Source organism: Heliconius melpomene, chromosome 18 (assembly GCF_056956725.1).
Source record: "Heliconius melpomene rosina isolate 202511_hmr_F chromosome 18, ASM5695672v1, whole genome shotgun sequence".
NCBI classification, from domain to species: domain Eukaryota; kingdom Metazoa; phylum Arthropoda; class Insecta; order Lepidoptera; family Nymphalidae; genus Heliconius; species Heliconius melpomene.
Window position 1 is genome coordinate 2,966,236 of NC_140406.1, and position 18,488 is coordinate 2,984,723.

At 30.6% G+C, this 18,488-nt stretch overlaps 1 protein-coding gene across 1 annotated transcript in view; it reads left to right on the forward strand.

The window, feature by feature from the left end:
- Nucleotides 1-11,247: 11,247 nt before the first annotated feature.
- Nucleotides 11,248-18,488, forward strand: part of LOC146529193 (uncharacterized) — a 41,913-nt gene continuing 34,672 nt past the window's right edge. The window contains exon 1 of the mRNA XM_085202087.1: nucleotides 11,248-11,383. The gene's annotated coding sequence lies outside the window, so the exon portion shown is untranslated. The remainder of the gene's footprint in view (nucleotides 11,384-18,488) is intronic.

The following is an 18,488-nucleotide window of genomic DNA, read 5'->3' on the forward strand; positions in this document are numbered from 1 at the left end:
ATATTTTAAGCAAAAGAGGAAAACGTAGTGTCTTAGCACTAAACTTTACTTCTCTCTCCCTACCCTGCTATGCAGGAAACGGTGAAGACGTAATGATTTTACTAAAACTTTTTTTTAGGTTCACACAGTATCCCTCATTTAGTAAGCAGAGGGACTCTAGACTCTTAAGACACTCCGCCACCTATTGCCGATTTCTGGAGGCATTGCGTGTTGCGTGTTGGATCTCTCCGCGTGTTGCCTCGAAGAAAATATAATATTAAATGGAAAATATTAAATAATTCCTTTCCTCGAGTGTCGCGTTTACGGTGTGCAATAAAGCTATGTCATTATAGAGAAAAATCTTGAAATAACAACGAAACGTAAAATATTGTTTCTTACACTTAAATGTCGTCGTTTCACACAATGAGACAGGCCGGCTTACGAAATTTAACTAAGCACAAGTATTTTTTAGACTTGGACTTTTTATAAGAAGATCTTTTGTTTTGACGATTTTCAATCTTCGTAAATGAAACTATTTTAATAGTTTAATTAAAATAACCTACCTGTGGGATGTGACTACTAGTGTTTGAAACGTCGGACTTTTTACATATATTTTTTAAATAGATTTCAATTCAAGTTTTTAATTGCTTATTTATATTATTATTATTTAGTTATTTAGTTTGCTATAAATAACCGTTTTATTGATTAATTTAATTAATTTTAACTTTTCAATGTTGGTATTGATATTGTCTTTAAAATGATACTATTATAAGAAAACGAAAGTAATGTAGATTGATAAATTAATGATTATGTAGTTCAAGCGGGCGAAGCCGCAATTGGGTAGCTAGTTCTTAAATAAAATCATTATCATACAGGTTTAACCACAAAACAAAAACTAGATTAAACACGGATGACCTAATAACATTTCAATCCACGTTAGGTAGAGGGTAGTCTAATTAGATTGTTGAAGGAAGACAGCAATTTATGCACTGGCCAGACTCATCTCGACGCCAACATTCAATTATACAGGGTAACTTGACTGCATGTCTTTGCTTGGATGCATCGTTAACGTTGCATATGCAATGTACATACAATATTAGACTCGATTCATCTGTTTATAAGATCTAAAATTGTATGTAATTTTGTTTGTGTGAAGCCTTCGTGGCACAGGGACACAAGTATGTGACTAACACGACGGTTGTGGATTTGATTAATTGTTATTATTTATAAAATAATTATTATTGGCATGAATTACTTATAATAATTATTATTTATTTATATTTTCATTTCTTCGCTTTAGTGCCAAGGCAAAGCACGAGTTCCGTCACTTAACACGCGATGAAAATTCAGCCGAAAACGGGAAACGGAGTGACTAAACACTAAGTTCTAACTGTAGGCAGTTTTATATACATCTGCCCTACCTACCCTGCCATATATACCTGCTATCCCGCAAGGATACAGTATGAAGCTGAAAAAACAACGATAAACCGTCTTTGAACCTTAATGGTAAAGCTGATGAAGAGAAGAACGTGCTCAATCTATAACAATGACTAAATTGAATAAGTGCAATGACTTTGAAATATTAACTTTCTTCGCTCTTTCTATTAGCGATAAGCATTTAAGTAAGGATATTTAAGGAGTTTCAATATAATAACAGTAATTGTTTCTGTAAAGTTTAATATAAATGTTATGGGAATAATTACTGTTGTTAAATATCAATTATTTTAAAGGTGTTTAATTTTTTTTTCTTATTTTTAATAATATAGTAATGAACAATTTTCAATTTTGTCTAGTTTCCATTATAATATTTTTATTATCTTATATTGATGTTTTAGATGTTAAAATATATATATATATTAATTTACAAAATAATTATTTTTCTTTATGTACCTCTTATTTTTACAATTATCTACGGCATTTAATCTTCAGAGTAGATTCCATAAGTAAAAGAGTAGTGTATTTGTACAAAATTTTACACAATATATTATCTGACTTCCAGGTACTTTAAAATTATAGTATATTTTAAGCTGAAAAATGGACTGAAAATATTCTTATGATTGATGAAAGAAGTTTTGATAAAATTTCTTTCATCATATTTTGATTTTTATAAAATTTGAAATTTAGATTTTTAAAAGTATTTAATAGAACACGTGTTTCATCGTTTTCTAGAATTCTCCCCCTAAGGGTGCAAATAAGGGGTTGAAAGTTTGTACGGAAAAATCTTTAAAACGCGACCGATTATTATAAAATTTTAAATTTAGATTCTTAAAAATATTTAGTTGAACATGTGTTTCATGGTTTTCTAGAATTCACCCCCTAAGGGTGCAAATAAGGGGTTGAAAGTTTGTATGGAAAAATCTTTAAATCGCCACCGATTTTTATAAAATTTTAAATTTAGACTCTTAAAAATATTTAATTGAACACATGTTTCGTGTTTTTTTAGAATTCACCCCTAAATACGCAAGCGAAGCTGCGCGCGTCCGCTAGTTAAATATAAATTTATTATTAAATAAATACTATTAATATTTGGGCGACATCTATGAACGCTCTAATAAAACTATCCGCACATAAGCACGCATCTCAACCATTAAAAAGTTACGAATGTGGACTCTAGATGGTGCTTTCAAGAAATTTAAAATTTCAGGAGTATTTTTAAACTCTATTGTATGAAAAGACAACTATAAATTCACAATTAAAAATATATTGAAGAAAGTAATAAAAAAAAATTATATACTTTTGAAACTTTAGAAGAGTTTTTTTAACTATCATTTTCTTAGTTTCTGCTACTCAATCATAGATGTCAGACAATATAAGTTTTAATATGATTGTTTATCCAGCTTTACTTTTTAACGCAGAGGTCGCACATTGAGCTTAAAATAAATTATCTTTTGTCAAATTAATAACTATCTTATGCTTATAATATGCATAAAATACCAAAAAAATATATTTATTTTTTCATATTTGTGTTAAACTACATTGTCTTTAAATTTGTCGCAGGCTGATTAGATACAATCTTATAAATAATATAATTTCTCTTTGCCGTCTCGTCATGGCACAGTGGCTCAACGTCTGACTGTAAACCGAACAGTTGTGGGTTCCGACTTACTTAATTGTTATTTCTTCTCTCTGGTAATAAGATAGAGCGGGGCGTTAAGTTCCGCTATTCAATAGTCAATGCCTCCAGAATTCGGCGGAAATTGAAGAACAGAGTATCATAATACTGGTCCTCTTCACCTGCCCTGCTATACGCGATGTACAGTGTGTAGTTAAAAAATCCATGTAAGGAACGTAGAATATAAATAAAAACCTATAAGTTAGCTGGTCAGTTACGTCACAGACTAGGACTAAACAATAAATTTCATATTATTTATCTGACCAGCGCTGCCCTCCCTTAAATTAACTGAATCTGTTTAAAAAGTTCTATATATATATATGTAGAACAAATCTTTTTATGATGGCGTAAGTATACTTTATAATATAACTTCACCCGCTAAAATTTATTGTGGGATTATAGCCAAGCTATGCTAAATATTTAGACAAATGTATTGCTATGTATTATTCCGATTATAAGCTATATTCCTGAAAAGTTTCATCTAAATCCGTTCACTAGTTTTTGCGTAAAAACAGTGAAATCTTTCACATTTATAATATTAGTAGAATTATAGGTTGTTTTTGAAGACCCCAATACCATCAAGCAAAGGACGCGTCTAGCAACATACCACTGTTTGCGTGATACAAGCAATTATGACAAACTTATAATATGTGTAATTTATAAAATGACATTCCGACTGTCGATACTTGTAATTCGTATCATTTGTGGTCGAAATTACGAAACAATTTACCGCCGGGAGCAAGATGAAGGCACTAATGAGAGTTCCATATGATCATATTCCATATACTCTTGTAAATAGTTGTAGTAGCGTTTTAAAATTAACTAACTTAATATAAAAAGCTGTTTAACATTTTAAATCCATTTAAAATGAAATGTATAAATAATAAAAAAAAATAATAGAAGTGTTTTATGTTTCTTAAAAAAAAAACAAAGTATCTCTTTTAGATATTTCTCTTGTACTTAATATTTAGTAATACGTTTCAACAAAATACTAATTTATATTATATATAACAGTAAATACCCTTATATAGTACAGTGAAAGGCATAGTATACATTATTTATCCACTTATATGGCTTACCGTAATTTGCTAGAGTGCTGAGGGGTAATTTTGCATGTCATTACGTGCGCACGCGCATTGGTGCGGGCGATGGGGCGTTGCTGCGACGATGGCGGCGGCATATGAAAGACATGCAACTACAAAATGGCCAAATGACGGATTCATACTAGGTACTATATTATTTTGAAATAATATGCTAAGTTTTGTTTTATTTACTCTGCTAATAATGTAGTAAAGGAATTTTCTGTAATTACTTCAAGCTTTATAGGTTCTATAGAGCTATTCTACATATTTTTTATAGAATTTTAGTTTTTTAGTTTTAATATGGAGTCCATTAGGTCAGTCATGGCATAGAACCACAAGCGTGCAACTGTATACCCGATAGGTTGTGGGTTAGATTCCCATTCGGGGAAATAAAATATTTAATATTTTTATTTTTCTCGCTCTGGTAAGCAATAGAGCTTTGCTCAACATGCAATGCTTCCAGAATTCGGCAGAAAACGTAAAACGGAAGTGCCTTAATGGGACCGGAGTGTCTTGACACCACGTTTCCCCGCTACTTTGAGCGCGCAGGCTCGCACGCGAATCCCCTCATCGTTAATGCGTGTGATTACATCCCTAACGCACTCCCTAGACGTAGACGCCCGCGCAGCGTCCTTTTAGACTCCGATGACACCATTACCATAGCGAATGCCCCGTATGTAGGTAGGAAACACACTACTCACACACGACGAAACACCGTCGTCGACGGAATCGACGACGAAGTCCAGCTTATTCAACGGCTCGATCGCGTCTCGGCGCGGTGGGGCCCAGCGGTTAGGGACCGTTAGCTCCCTTAGAGTAGTCTAATTTGTCCCCAGTCGCGACTTCATGTCGCGGCTGGTTTGCTTAGCATAGGTGAAATCCCAGTCCGCTCGACGGCCGCAAGCCGAGGTTCGAGTCCCGCAGGGGGCGCCCTTACAGTCGTCGACTTCCTCACAGGCAGCTACTTAGTGCTTGCATTTCTTCAGGGACAGAGTACCCTCTTCCCTACTCAACCGGTGTCGCTGTAAAAGCCAATAGGGCTAACAGCATTATCCACATGTTCGAAAGAAAAGCCACGTTTCCTTTGCCAACTCTAATATGCGATATACAGCGTGAAGTTAAAAAAAATGGATCACATAAAAATTGAGCAAAAATACATACAAACTCATGTACCGCTTTAATATTTTAAAACAGTTGCTATATATAGAAGGCCTCATTCATAATCAATATAGTTACGAATGCACGCGGTGTCATTGTTCCGTACACACGCCGCCGAACAAAAGCTCACCAAAGAGGCCGCTGACGGAAATCGCATAATTTGCACAATCGAAAAACTAAATCCGTTATAGTTTTTATGTCTCTAATTTAAACCTGAGTTCTTCCTGTAATGATGTCATTGAACATTATATATCATTGTGTTATTAAGTTGTAAAAAACTCACGATGACTAAAGCTCTGTAAGCTCTATATTAATTTATGATTTCAACTTTATATCATTAAGTATTTAACTTCCTTGGAACTATATTTTTTGTGGTAATATTTGCGCTAATAATACATGTAGGTAATTGTATGCCTATTTATTTGTACTTTTATCATTAAAATAAACTATGGTAAATTCGGTCTCAATATACTTACATTTCTTTAGCTTCGGTTATGGTAACCGGAGCGAACTTGGGAACCTAGTGGCAAATCAGTTTGCTTACAGTGGCACGCTTGTGCTCCTGTGCCTCAACAGCCTCTATATACATACAGTCCTCTTATTTTTAACTATGTTAAAACATACGAATTGACTAACAAGAAAGAAGAATACCAAGTATTTATCATAAGCAATCTATTTAACCCATCCGACAAACACGATAAAGAGAATAAAGTATAATCCTGTCTTTACTAAACTATTACACTTATGGAGTTTTGGGAACAAGCTGGCCGACTTTACTCTTCTCTGATGCCGTCGAATTGATGCATTCAGGACTAGGTACATTGGAGGACTATTGATATTTTATATGTCACTTGACAACAATGACCTAACCGAATAACTAATATGTTACTTTATTTCTCTAGTTTAGTGTAAGAAAATGCTGCGTTGGGTTCTACCACTTCTGCCACTGAGATATAGTAGTTGTAAGGGCCGAAAAGCGAACAGTGTGTTTGACTCTTTAGAGATGTAAGCCATTACATCTCTCGATATCAGATACTATATACAGCAACTTTACCATACAAATCAACCACAAGCGCTTCTCCTCGGGGTCATTGACCAAAAAGCAAAACACACAAAAAGCTTATAATAAGAAATCATTAATCAAAATGAACGTGACCTTTGAATGTATTCACTTTCACTAATAGGCTGACGCTGCAACCGTCCAACAGACAGTACGACGCCAATCGAAAGTGGGTTTCCCAGAAGTATTCAACTGGTTTCCTATAAGTATTTTAACTACATTTTGTAACAATGAACGTGAATGCTGTCGCTTTTATCTATTAGATATATTAAGAATCTTGTTATTAGTATAGTTTGTTTTTATATATTTGTATCTGGTAGGTAATTACTAAACTATTAAGTCAGTGGTTTTATTCCATAGAATAAATGGTTTACTTTATTTACGGTATCTTGTAATGAAAAAATCAATTACTTTTGTACATATCTTACTTATGTTTGATTATTGTAAGCAACGTAGGTATGTATTATACATTCCACCAACCTGGAGACTGTTCACGGCTTCCCAAAGATATCCTTTTTTGTAAGCTTCTTCTACATCTAGGAGATTTTATTTGATTTGATTTTATCTCTGTACAGTGTTTGTGAGTGCAGCATCTTTTGCAAATTCGCGTTCATTTTCTGAAGTATCCTTATATGCCTTTAGCCAAAAATGTCTAATTTTCCGATCTTTTGTACTGATCTTCCTTGCATGTTTCTTATCTGTCTTAATTCTGGCGTGGCCTGGTTAAGATGTTTAAACACGGCTTCCCGCGGTCCCACCACTCAATACGCAATACTTCGACAATTCGGCGGAAAGTGGGGAGTGGAGTGTCTTAACACTACGCGCCCACTCTCTACTCTGCTACATGGGGGATACAGTGTAAATCTGATAAATATAATAATAATCGAATACAATTCAGGTAAGTTGTTTGTTCAAATACAATACTGTGATAAATATGTATACGTAAGTAAGTATCTACAAACTAATTTATATTACAATGTAAAAATTAAACAATAAAAACAGCAAATGAAAGTTTAACTTTTACAGTTGTTGTTTACTTAACAGTAAAATATAGTAGCTATATAATTATTGAAATTTGAAAGTGGTCTATTCGCCGTACTGATTACAATCTGACCCATATTCATAGCTCACTTAATTAGTTAGAGTCACGTGTACGCTTTCCTGAAAGTCCACTAGCTGTACACATTGCCTAGTTTCTATGAAATTAAAGTAAAAAAAATAAAAGTTTTTTTTTAAAATAAGTTGGTATATTCTAACAAATTTGAAAATACACTCTTGTCCGTATTTGTGTAATGGAGTTCAACGGTGCAACTTGGTATATTTTATTTAAAAACTGCTTTTAAAAATTTTATCACATGACACACATAGAACAACATTCTCAGATTTTTATGAGAACGTCAGGTAAATGTTGTTTATGCTGGCTTTTACAGTGAGACCTCACCGGAAGAAATGAGTCTGTTCCTGAGAAATCGCAAAAATAGAAAATATACTAACTTACTACTGCCTCTAATTATTATAGTTTCTATATTCCTTTTATTTCAACATTCCTTATTTCATATTCTTTTTATATAGTTTAAAAAATCTCGATCAATTAGATATTTCTAGATTATCCATCCATAGATGATAATTATTGTAATATTATGTAATGCATTTGTTGTCTGTAGTATTCTTATTTTTCAATGTATAATTCATTAACTATATTCATTTTTAATCACAACAAAAATTGCATGCGGTCACGTTTACACTTTATGGGCTAACTCTTGCTACGTTTATTTTTATTTACCAATTGTAAAACTAATTTTATGCTTTTATAAATACCTACATAGAAGTTAAAGGACCGTGTATTTTCTTATTTAGACGAAAAAATAACATTTCTGCTTTTCCTAAAAGGATTAAATAAATGTTTACCTCAGTAATATTTTCATAAAGTAATTGTACATATGACATAAGCATATAAGAAAAACTAATGACATAAGACGGACCGGTGTAACACCGGTACCGGTAATGGCGACTCTGCTAATTATATGTAAAGAAACAGAAGCAATTTGTAATATACTGATTCATGTGAATTCAATATACAAACAGAATAAGAGACATATTGTTTGAGCAGTGTTCATATATTTTTAAGCCGCAGTATAATTTCAGCCTTGCGTGTAGCCTTGTATGGACTCGGCTTCGTCTTTATCAGCGATTAAGCGACCGCTGCTACTTGATACTTTGTCAATGTTGACTCATTTTGTTTATTATTTATTTTTCATAATCTGTACTCCTTAAATAAACAGTAAATGGTGGTGGTGGTGGTGGTTAATATTTATTTATTAGAAGTTGAGACGTATGCGTAAAGATTGTTATATAGTTATAGATAATCTATAAGATATCTATTATATATTTACGTGGTTTTAATATTTAGTTCGAAAACTCATCAAACTTTTTATACAAAAAGAAATATGAATACGACACAAATTTTTTTTTTAACAATATTTTATGTAAAGAAACAAATGATATTTTCAACATCCTATCCCATACGTATAACACTGAACTACACTGGAAAATTACTGAACAGATTTAGATGTAACTTTATAGTTATATAGCTTATGCATCACAATAGTACATAGGCTACAATATATGTAAATATTTTGTGTAATTTGGATATAATATAACAATTAATTAAAGCGGGCCAAGCCCCATTTGTGTTGCTTGAAATTATTACGATAACGAACCTCTTAATATTAAACTAATATATTGCGTTCTTCTGAATTCATTTAATGATAATTTATGAATTATAAATGAACATTTAGGCACTTAGACATAATAGCGTATACATTTAAATTATACATAGTATTTTTTGTTGGAGATTCTAATTTGTGGAACTAGTTGTCAATACCTGTTTTTAAATAATAATTTAAAGAACAATAAAAAACAAAATTCAAATTTTCACTCGTTTGTAAATCTGTTAATATTCTAATTACAAATCAATTTTTTTGTCAAGTAATCCAATATGCTTATGTTTCACTATTCAAGGTTTATATAGTCAAGGTTTAAAATTATATTAAAATTTTATCCATATATATGTACATGCATACTATTTGTTTTTTAATTGTTAAAACATACTTTATCTGTAAAAAATCTGTATAAGAGTGTACTTGGTTGATACTTACATACACATTACAATCAACGTCGGTATTGTTAGTGTCGACCTAACATATTGACATAGTTCGCAGCGAGGTCTCTGCGCAATGTGTGGTCTTCATGATATCTACGTTGAGTTATATGCTGGATTTGTCTGAATGCTAGTCAGATTCCGTAAAATTATCAGTTTATATTTGGTGTCTGAAAATTATAGATATATAAATATATAATATATCTACATACAATACATATTAATAATATATATCCACATATAATAAATATCGGTAAGTTATTTATAGCTAAAACATCCTCATAACGTTATTAGAAAATATATGATATGATAAATCGCTTAAAATCTTAAGTAATAATTGGATAATGGAGAGACGTCAATTGTTATTTTCTCCTATAATTTTATTGCGGCGTGTAGCAGATGTTACAAGTGAAATAATAAAAAAATATATATGATTCGGGAAAACCAACTGCTCCATATCAAGATTATTAATTTAATAAGCAATACTTTAATTCTATGTCACTAGGTTATCGCAGTATTCGCAACAAATTTGGATAAAAAGTTAAAAGAAAAAATAAAGAAGAAAAAAAAAAATGTATAAAAAACTAAAATTACAAAAATATTTAACAATGTATATTTTTTTCAAAATATTAAAGGAATAATATTAGATAAGCTTAAAGTACCTTATAAAAGTAAACATTCATTCAATTTAATTTAGAGGAAAGTACATATAAATCATAAATTAATTTTGATATGAAATCAAGAGAGCCAGATGAGAATGTTCTAAGAAAAGTCAGAAATAGCTTTTCTAGGTCATAGTTCTCGTTATAAATTGATATTTTCTCAATTATAAACGACTACCGAAATATTGGCAGACAAAATATTGAGAACAGTGTAGCGCGAGGTTTCAATTTTAATATTTATTTAAATGTAAATAATAATTAATACACACGGAAATTTGAAACTACTTGTAATTCAATTTTAAAAGGGCAACTAAATCAAATATTGAATGTGTAATTTGACAGTTTTAATAATTTATTTGGTTCAAACATGCGAACAATTTGTTTTATTTTAATGGGAATGCACGCTGCAGTCCCGTTACAAAATGTAATATAAATAATTAACGGAAATATTTGTAACGAAAAAAAAAAATCAACTAAACGGTTCAAGACTAGCGTAGAGTAGTATAACTGATGTATTAGCATATGGCGACTAACATCTATGGTGTAGTAACTAGTAACAATATAGGCAACGACGAAAATAAATCGAAGAACTGAACGACTGTGGGCGCTTGCCGGTAGTGCGGCGAAAGTCAACAACGCTTTGGATTACGTAACACTGAACAAATAAAAAACATCTATCCATATCAAAGCGGACAATTCGACCGGTTTCGGCTATTTTCGCGGTTACTATTAAGTGTCGGGCCATTAAGATATACGTGTGTAATAATTCCAACGTTCGCGTTAGTATAACTGCGATAACGAACGGCACACGACGTACATACGTCGAACATTCGGAAGTTTGACGTTTGTGACGTGAATTTCGCCGTGAGTGACATTTGGGGTTTTGTCTCCTTCGTGTGTTCCATACAACGTGACGTTGGCGAAGTGATTGGTGCTCAACTGGCACGCTCGGAACGCCATAAATTAGGAACTGAATTAAACTGACATTTGGGGTCTATTAGTGATCGATTAGAACTATTAAACAAATAAAGACATTTTATGTAAAAAGAACTGTAAGTTGTATGTATATAGGTGTATTGTTAACAGATATTGTTATCCATATATCTGATACGGTACATTGATAACGGAGTTCGTGAGTCGAAGATATTTCTGTGAAAGCAGGAGTAGCTGGTATGTTGAATTAAATGAATTTGTATATATATCACTGCTAACAAATACGTTCACTATCAGTTAATGATATGCATTCGTCAATATCATTAATTGTTCACGTATAATCTTAAATAACAAAACATTTACAATTAGTATCATTTTTACATTCCAAGGGATCACTTCAATCGGACTATTTCTTTTATATTTGATTAAAATCTAATCGAATTATTCATAATTTTAAAGCATTTCTTTCCTAATTATACAATTTCAGTTTAGTAGATATTTAGATTAGCTATATTTTTTTGTTTTTGAGCTTCCCGCTGCATCCCTCAAATAATAGGGTAGTCAGAGTACTATAATGTTATAGATAATTTTTAAACCTTAATAAAAAAATTAAGCAATAATAAACATATTTTAAGCATATTACAAGTATACATAATATACTAAATGGTACATATAAAATATTAAAATTAAAATAAGTATATATTTGCTTCACATCAATATTCCACTAGGTATATAAAATATTTTTGACAATGGAAAATTTGCCTTTAGCAACAAGCTGTCCAAACGAGTTCTAGAGAGGATTTTAATCTTGTTCAATGCCTTGTTTTGTTGCCTTCTTCACTTTCAGCTTAGTAACAAAAATATTCATAATATTTTATACCTGATTGTAAAAGTAAATTTATTAAATAGAGTACATGAGATAAAAATGAGGCGATAAGATAATTATCATTTTAGTTTAAAAAGGGTTTAAAAAGTGCGAGACGGACCATTCAAGGTAGGAAAGTACAAATTATAAAAAGTTAGGAAATTAAAATTTGCTCGCGTATGCACTCATTTTATGTGAAATGAACTGCAAATATAAGTTCGTAATGGTTTTTTCTATGAAATATTTATAAATTTTCACTCTTCTCAATTTTCCCATTGCTTGTATTGTAAGTCCTCACTTCGTGCCAAATTTCATAACTGTAGGTCCACTGTAACTAACTTAATTACAACTAACAAAGAATGCATACTTCACAAGTTGAATGCTTAGGCCGATCGTGCTTCTCTATCGCTTGATACGCGCTCTCGCTTGTACTTTCGGCCCAAACGGAACGTGACAATCAGTCATGCTTTTTAGTATGTACAGGAAGTTTTTAGTAAGTAAGTAGAGTCTTAGTGGAGTTCCTTAGGATTATAAAGACATTTTTTACGCAAGTCCTTTAGTCGACAGTAAGATTTTTTTGAAATATGAATCCCAAATCCTGATCCCACTACATATGTAGATAATGAGATTCAATGGAATCTCATTGGCTCGCTTGAGATGTGCCTGACCGAATCACAGGACACACGATGGAAAAAGATTTTGTGAATATAAATGAAAACATTTACCATCTTTACCGTGGTATGCGGATTTTTTGTAATAAGGCGTCTCTACGTAAACCATACTAGTTCTCAATCCGAATGTACCTAAAGCTACAGAATATATCAATCAAATAAAATGTATTTTCTTTAAATTTTAAATTAGTACTTTATTGTTGAAATACAATGCTTATAGATTTATAAAAGTATATTATGGTGTCTGCAAAAATCTCCTTGTTCTTGTCCTTATGGTACGCACTCATCTTTGAAATCTCACAGATAAAATAATATTTTAATTGCATTTTACTACTAATAATTAAAGGGCTGTAACACGAGTAAGCAAATCTCTTAATCATTTTATTGCTTATTTTATCTTATCTTTAAAAGGCTGCTTTGATAATATTTAATAATTTTGTTAACCAACAAACAATATCAGGCTATAGATTTGTTAAATATATTCGTTTTGTTTTATATCTTTTATTTAATTTTTTTTCACTATAGTGTTAAATTTGAAATTCTACTTTTACTACATTCGCAAAATACATAAATATATGTAAATACATAAGTGTGTACTCGTATGTAGATCATTGAAATTTATAGCACTCTCAATTAATTTTAATTTATGCAATTATAACGCGACACTATACACATTTCTTATATAGGTTAGTAATGTCTGTAAATAGATCTTCATAAATTAAAGTTAGCAAATGTATAACAGGCAGAAAATCAGGCAGTTTTTTTCGTCATCTTTGTCGTCTCCTTACCGTCAATATGTAAGTACAAAATATATACGTATAAGTTTATATACATACAGTTACATCATCTAAATACCATCAGCAAAAAAATGTATAAGAACTATTTTTTTTAGTTCATAAAAGCAAAAGTACCATCTGTCTATTATAATTATGTCTACTGTATAGAATGCAACTGAAAATTGAAAATATTCTTCACTGAAGGAATTTCGATAACAGACTATACAGTTCATTAAATTCAAATAAATTTAAAGGCGCCAACCAATTTTTTCGAACAAAACTTGCATATTTTTTATATTTAATGTTAGTATCCTATTAAATTCTGAATAGACTAATCAAAATCGTCTAATGTGAATCTGAGGCAAACTCGTTTCCTTTTCGATTCAATTTAAAATAGTAATACCTATATGTTTTTTTTGTGAGGCCCGTCTTGGCGCAGGGGCAAAGACGTGCAGCTTAACCTCAACAGGTTGTGGGTTCGATTCCCACTCAGCGAAACGAAATATATAATATCCTAAACGCAGCCTTGAGCTCGGCCGCTTCCGCAGAATTCGATGGAAAGTAACAAGTTACAATATAACAAAATGGATTGCGTGCTAAGGTTTATTTCAGGCGTCGGCCATTGATTGTTAGTCGAGGAATTACTGATCCACACCCATTTATTATCTATTCATTATATTATATTGTTATACATATATTCAATTTTTTTTTTAATACCACATCAATAACAACTGCTTGAAAATATATGTTTCGCCCGACACATTTGATGTTTTAAATCTAAGCTACATTTATCTCATGCAACCGTTTAATCATGTAGAACGTTCTTATTCCATTCTCCGTCGATTTTAGAGTTGGTCTAAGTAAATAAAAATATATTTTTTTAATAACGACCACACCAATTAGAGACAACCAGGGACGAGAATGAAGTCTTATTTAATTTTGTCGCCTTTCTATACATAAATTAAGATTATTATGTATGTATACATAAATGTATACATAAATAACACAAGTATGTATACATAAATAACTATAATTCATCACATTCAAATTTTCTTATTAAAATTCGAATTTTGCGATATATAGGTGATATGTTCTTCAAGTCTTTAATTAATTAAATATTTTATAAATGTTAAATTAATCTGACTTTATATCTTTAGTTAATCTTTAATTAATCTAAAAAAATTAACTTAAATATTTTAAGTACACGTACAATGTACGTACAGTTGTAAATTATAATTAAATTTCTAAAATACCGATATAATAGAAGAATTAAATATTTTAACTCACACTAGGGTATTTCCGCTTAACCTGCAATAGGTATGCGAGAAAAAGTATGTTACTGAAATAAATATTATAAACTATATTGTAATATTAAATCAGGTAATTTAAGCTTACCTTGAACGGTTTGCGTACAATCCGCTATTTTAGGCTCGCCTTATACCTACGAACGTTTATAATAGACTTGTACTTCATATAAAACGTTTAAATTTCATCGTATGATGCAATCCCAGTACCTACCTATTCCTATATCATATTAATATGAAATTCAGGTAAGGCCTTGTACTGAAATAAAATCTATAAAAAAATATATAAAATGAAGTTTAGTAGCTAGCTGTATTTTTAACAATTTTCAATGAAATTTCTCGATCTAGTAATTTAAATTTTTAGTATGATGATGCCACATTGCTGCGGTCTGAAAGAACAATCAAGATAGCCTTGAGAAACTACTACATACTTGTATATTACTAATGTACTTACTACGAGTACAAGAACCACAGCATAGGTGAAGCTACTATACAATAAGAACTAGATTTCATATTTAAAAATAATTTACTAGTTAAATACTCTTAGTAGTAAAATACCCATTTGTTTCACCCTTTTAATATTCTATTTTGTGGTATATAAATAAGTGTTATTTTAACACTACAATTTAATTATAGGTTTCTCCTGTTCTAATTAACTAACTATACGTAAAAATTTACTAACATTTATCATATCTCTGTTTTTATATTTTAAATAAATAAAAAGAAACTGCAAAAATCAATAGCAAAATGCATATAACTACATAATATGTGTGACAATCGTGTGCCGACCTTAGATAATTACTAAGCTGTGGTATGGGTAATATATCATGAAAATCGTGAGCTAAATAACTTAATAGGTAGGTATTGCATAGTTTTATCAGTGTGTATTTTTTAATATTTTACTCCACCGACGAAATAATATGAGAAGTTTAAATTAAAAATTAAATTAATTTTTCATTTTTAAATGTTTTACTGTATTGTTATTATATTATAATACCACTATTTCGTATTTTTATATAGTAAGTTGTAAAATAAATTAATATAGATGCTAGCATGGCAAATATTTAACGTCTATTGACATGCTTGTCCGAATTTTTATGAAAGTGTAAGCTTTGTCAAATTTTCACTCATCATTTACACAAAGACATCGAAGCCGTTGTTGTGCAGTGGCGGATGCCTATAACTATAACTGCGACGGTTGTTCCTTCAATTCCCACTTGGGGGAATGAATTATTTAATATTTTCATGTTATCGCTCTGGTTCCACTCAACACACAATATCTCGAAAATTCGATGAAAATTGGGAAAGTGTCTTAACACTACCATTCCCTCTGCCTACACTGTAGTGTTCGAGATATACCAGGGTAGGCAGTAGAAGTATTTATTTAATTCGGCGTTACAAAAAGACGCATTTTTGGGTACAAATAGAAAGCACTCAATATAAGATGAGAATCTTCCAGAATCTATATACAGATATATAATATTCTTAAACGACTCTAAGAATAACAAAATAACTTAGTAAACAAAAGCTATATTAGTTTTTGTTTATTTGTTTTTTAATGACTGCTATATGCCACAAAGACTATTAAAAACACATTTGATTCTTAATGATATATGTAAAATGATTACGGAACAATATGCAATTTTATATTATTTTCGGTTTCAATTTAATGATTCGGATAAAATATGAGTTTGTCCGGCTCTGGTACGCCTAATAAATTTCTGTATTTTCTTAAATTCTACCATTAGGAGACAATCTAATCTATCAGTTGTTTGTAAAAATTTTATAAAAACATATTGTTAAACTTTACAATTTTGCTTGTTTCGTTTTTTTTTGAGTAAAAAAAAGAATCAAATTAATAACGATTTACTGTTGAACTATTTGCTAATAGATGTCGCTAACTTTCTTACTAAATTAATTTATAAAAAAAAGGTGAAATAGCAATTCAAAAATTATAATAAAATAATATTAAGTGAAAAAAAGTGTATTAACAATTTAACACATTTCATTACATTTACAGATTTTTTATAAATAGTTTATACTATTCGCTCATAGATGTAGCTGTATGCGTCATGAATTTAGTTTGAAGTCTATCATAATAGAGGTCGCTACTGTGCCATATAAATTATAGATTTGATAATTACGGAACATTATAAGTTTTACATTTTCACACTCATTTACATGTTAAAGGATAAAAAAACGGCAATATAAGGTTATTTCTTACATTAATAAGCCAAATGTAATCAAATTATAATTGTGTTCTAAATTTTTATTAAGTTAATAGATCGTACATTTTTTTCAAATATTATCCTATTATTTTTAATATTTATTATCTTTCTTTTAATATTATTAATTATTAGTTTTATATCTCTAATTGAATATGCTAGTTGGTACTAGTTTTATACGAATTTAAATATCGAACAGAAACTAGATAACTTGGTTAATAGTTAGGTATATTATTTTATAATATATTTTAATAAGTCTTAAAGAATTTAAATTATATTAATAATATCATCATACTTATGATTAACATTACAGTGAAACTATAATTATTAGAAACGAAATTATCACTTCTAAGGGAGAGAAAGCTAAAAGTTTTCAAAAATCTTAAAGTTTGAAACTTTTTTCTTATTATATATAATTTTGTTACAACAAATATAGTAAACGAATTTATAAAGTACGGAAAATTATAAAAAATATCATTCACAACATCAAAAACCCCAATCGCAAGTTACAGCACGCTTTCGTTGTAAAGGTGTGTCGTTTCTGTGAAAGGTGACGTTGCCGAGCTACGTCACTGTGACGTCTCGTGACGCGCGACGCGCCGCGCCAAGGTCATGGCGGGAAACGCGATTATAAAATAGGCGTATTATGTCGAACGTTACGCAATATTGTTTATATTTAAACGTAATTAATTAACATAATAATTATAATCGATTTTATTTTTGATAATGCTATATGTCTGCTTGGACACCAAGGTTCGAACGCGGATGTGAGTGAGCGTAGGTCGCTCTGTCGTAATTAGTGACTTCACTCAGTGTACAATGACGTTAGACACTGCAATGTTTCTAAGATTATTAAAGTGGGATTTTACCAAATCTTATCTGTGGTTTGTTACAATCACGATTGAACTATTATATTGGCTCCGATTGGAAGAATAATTTAAATCCGTGAGGCTCTTATAGGTAAAGACAAAATAAAATATAAATAGAGCAGGAAAATGGTCTTTTATTTTTTTAAACTGTACGTAATTAATTATCTGTATTAATACGCGTTAATGACATAATGATAGAAAAAGGTCAACGTCCTATGGCGTCGAGTATGATACTTAGCTCGTATAGTAAACGTGTTTCCTTTGCAATTTCTGCGCTTCCTCTAATCGTGTTTATGTTTCTATTAATATTTGTTTCTATTATTATGATTAATAATATAAACTTTGGTTTTGCGTGAAAGCATATTTATGTTTGTTATGCTAAAGTTTTTTTATAAGTAAGTAAATATATGTTTATCACATAGTCTTATTAGTGTCAAATGCAACAATGTACTAAAATTTATAAATATAGTTTATAATTTATATAATAGTTGATAATATCCTTCATTAAGATACAAAATAGCGCCTTTGACATTGTTGTAGCCTATTTGACTCACATGTTACATCCTGGTTTCAGTAAATTTCCGCGGTGGAAAAAGTACTAAACCCTTGTAACGGATATAACGTAAGACGGT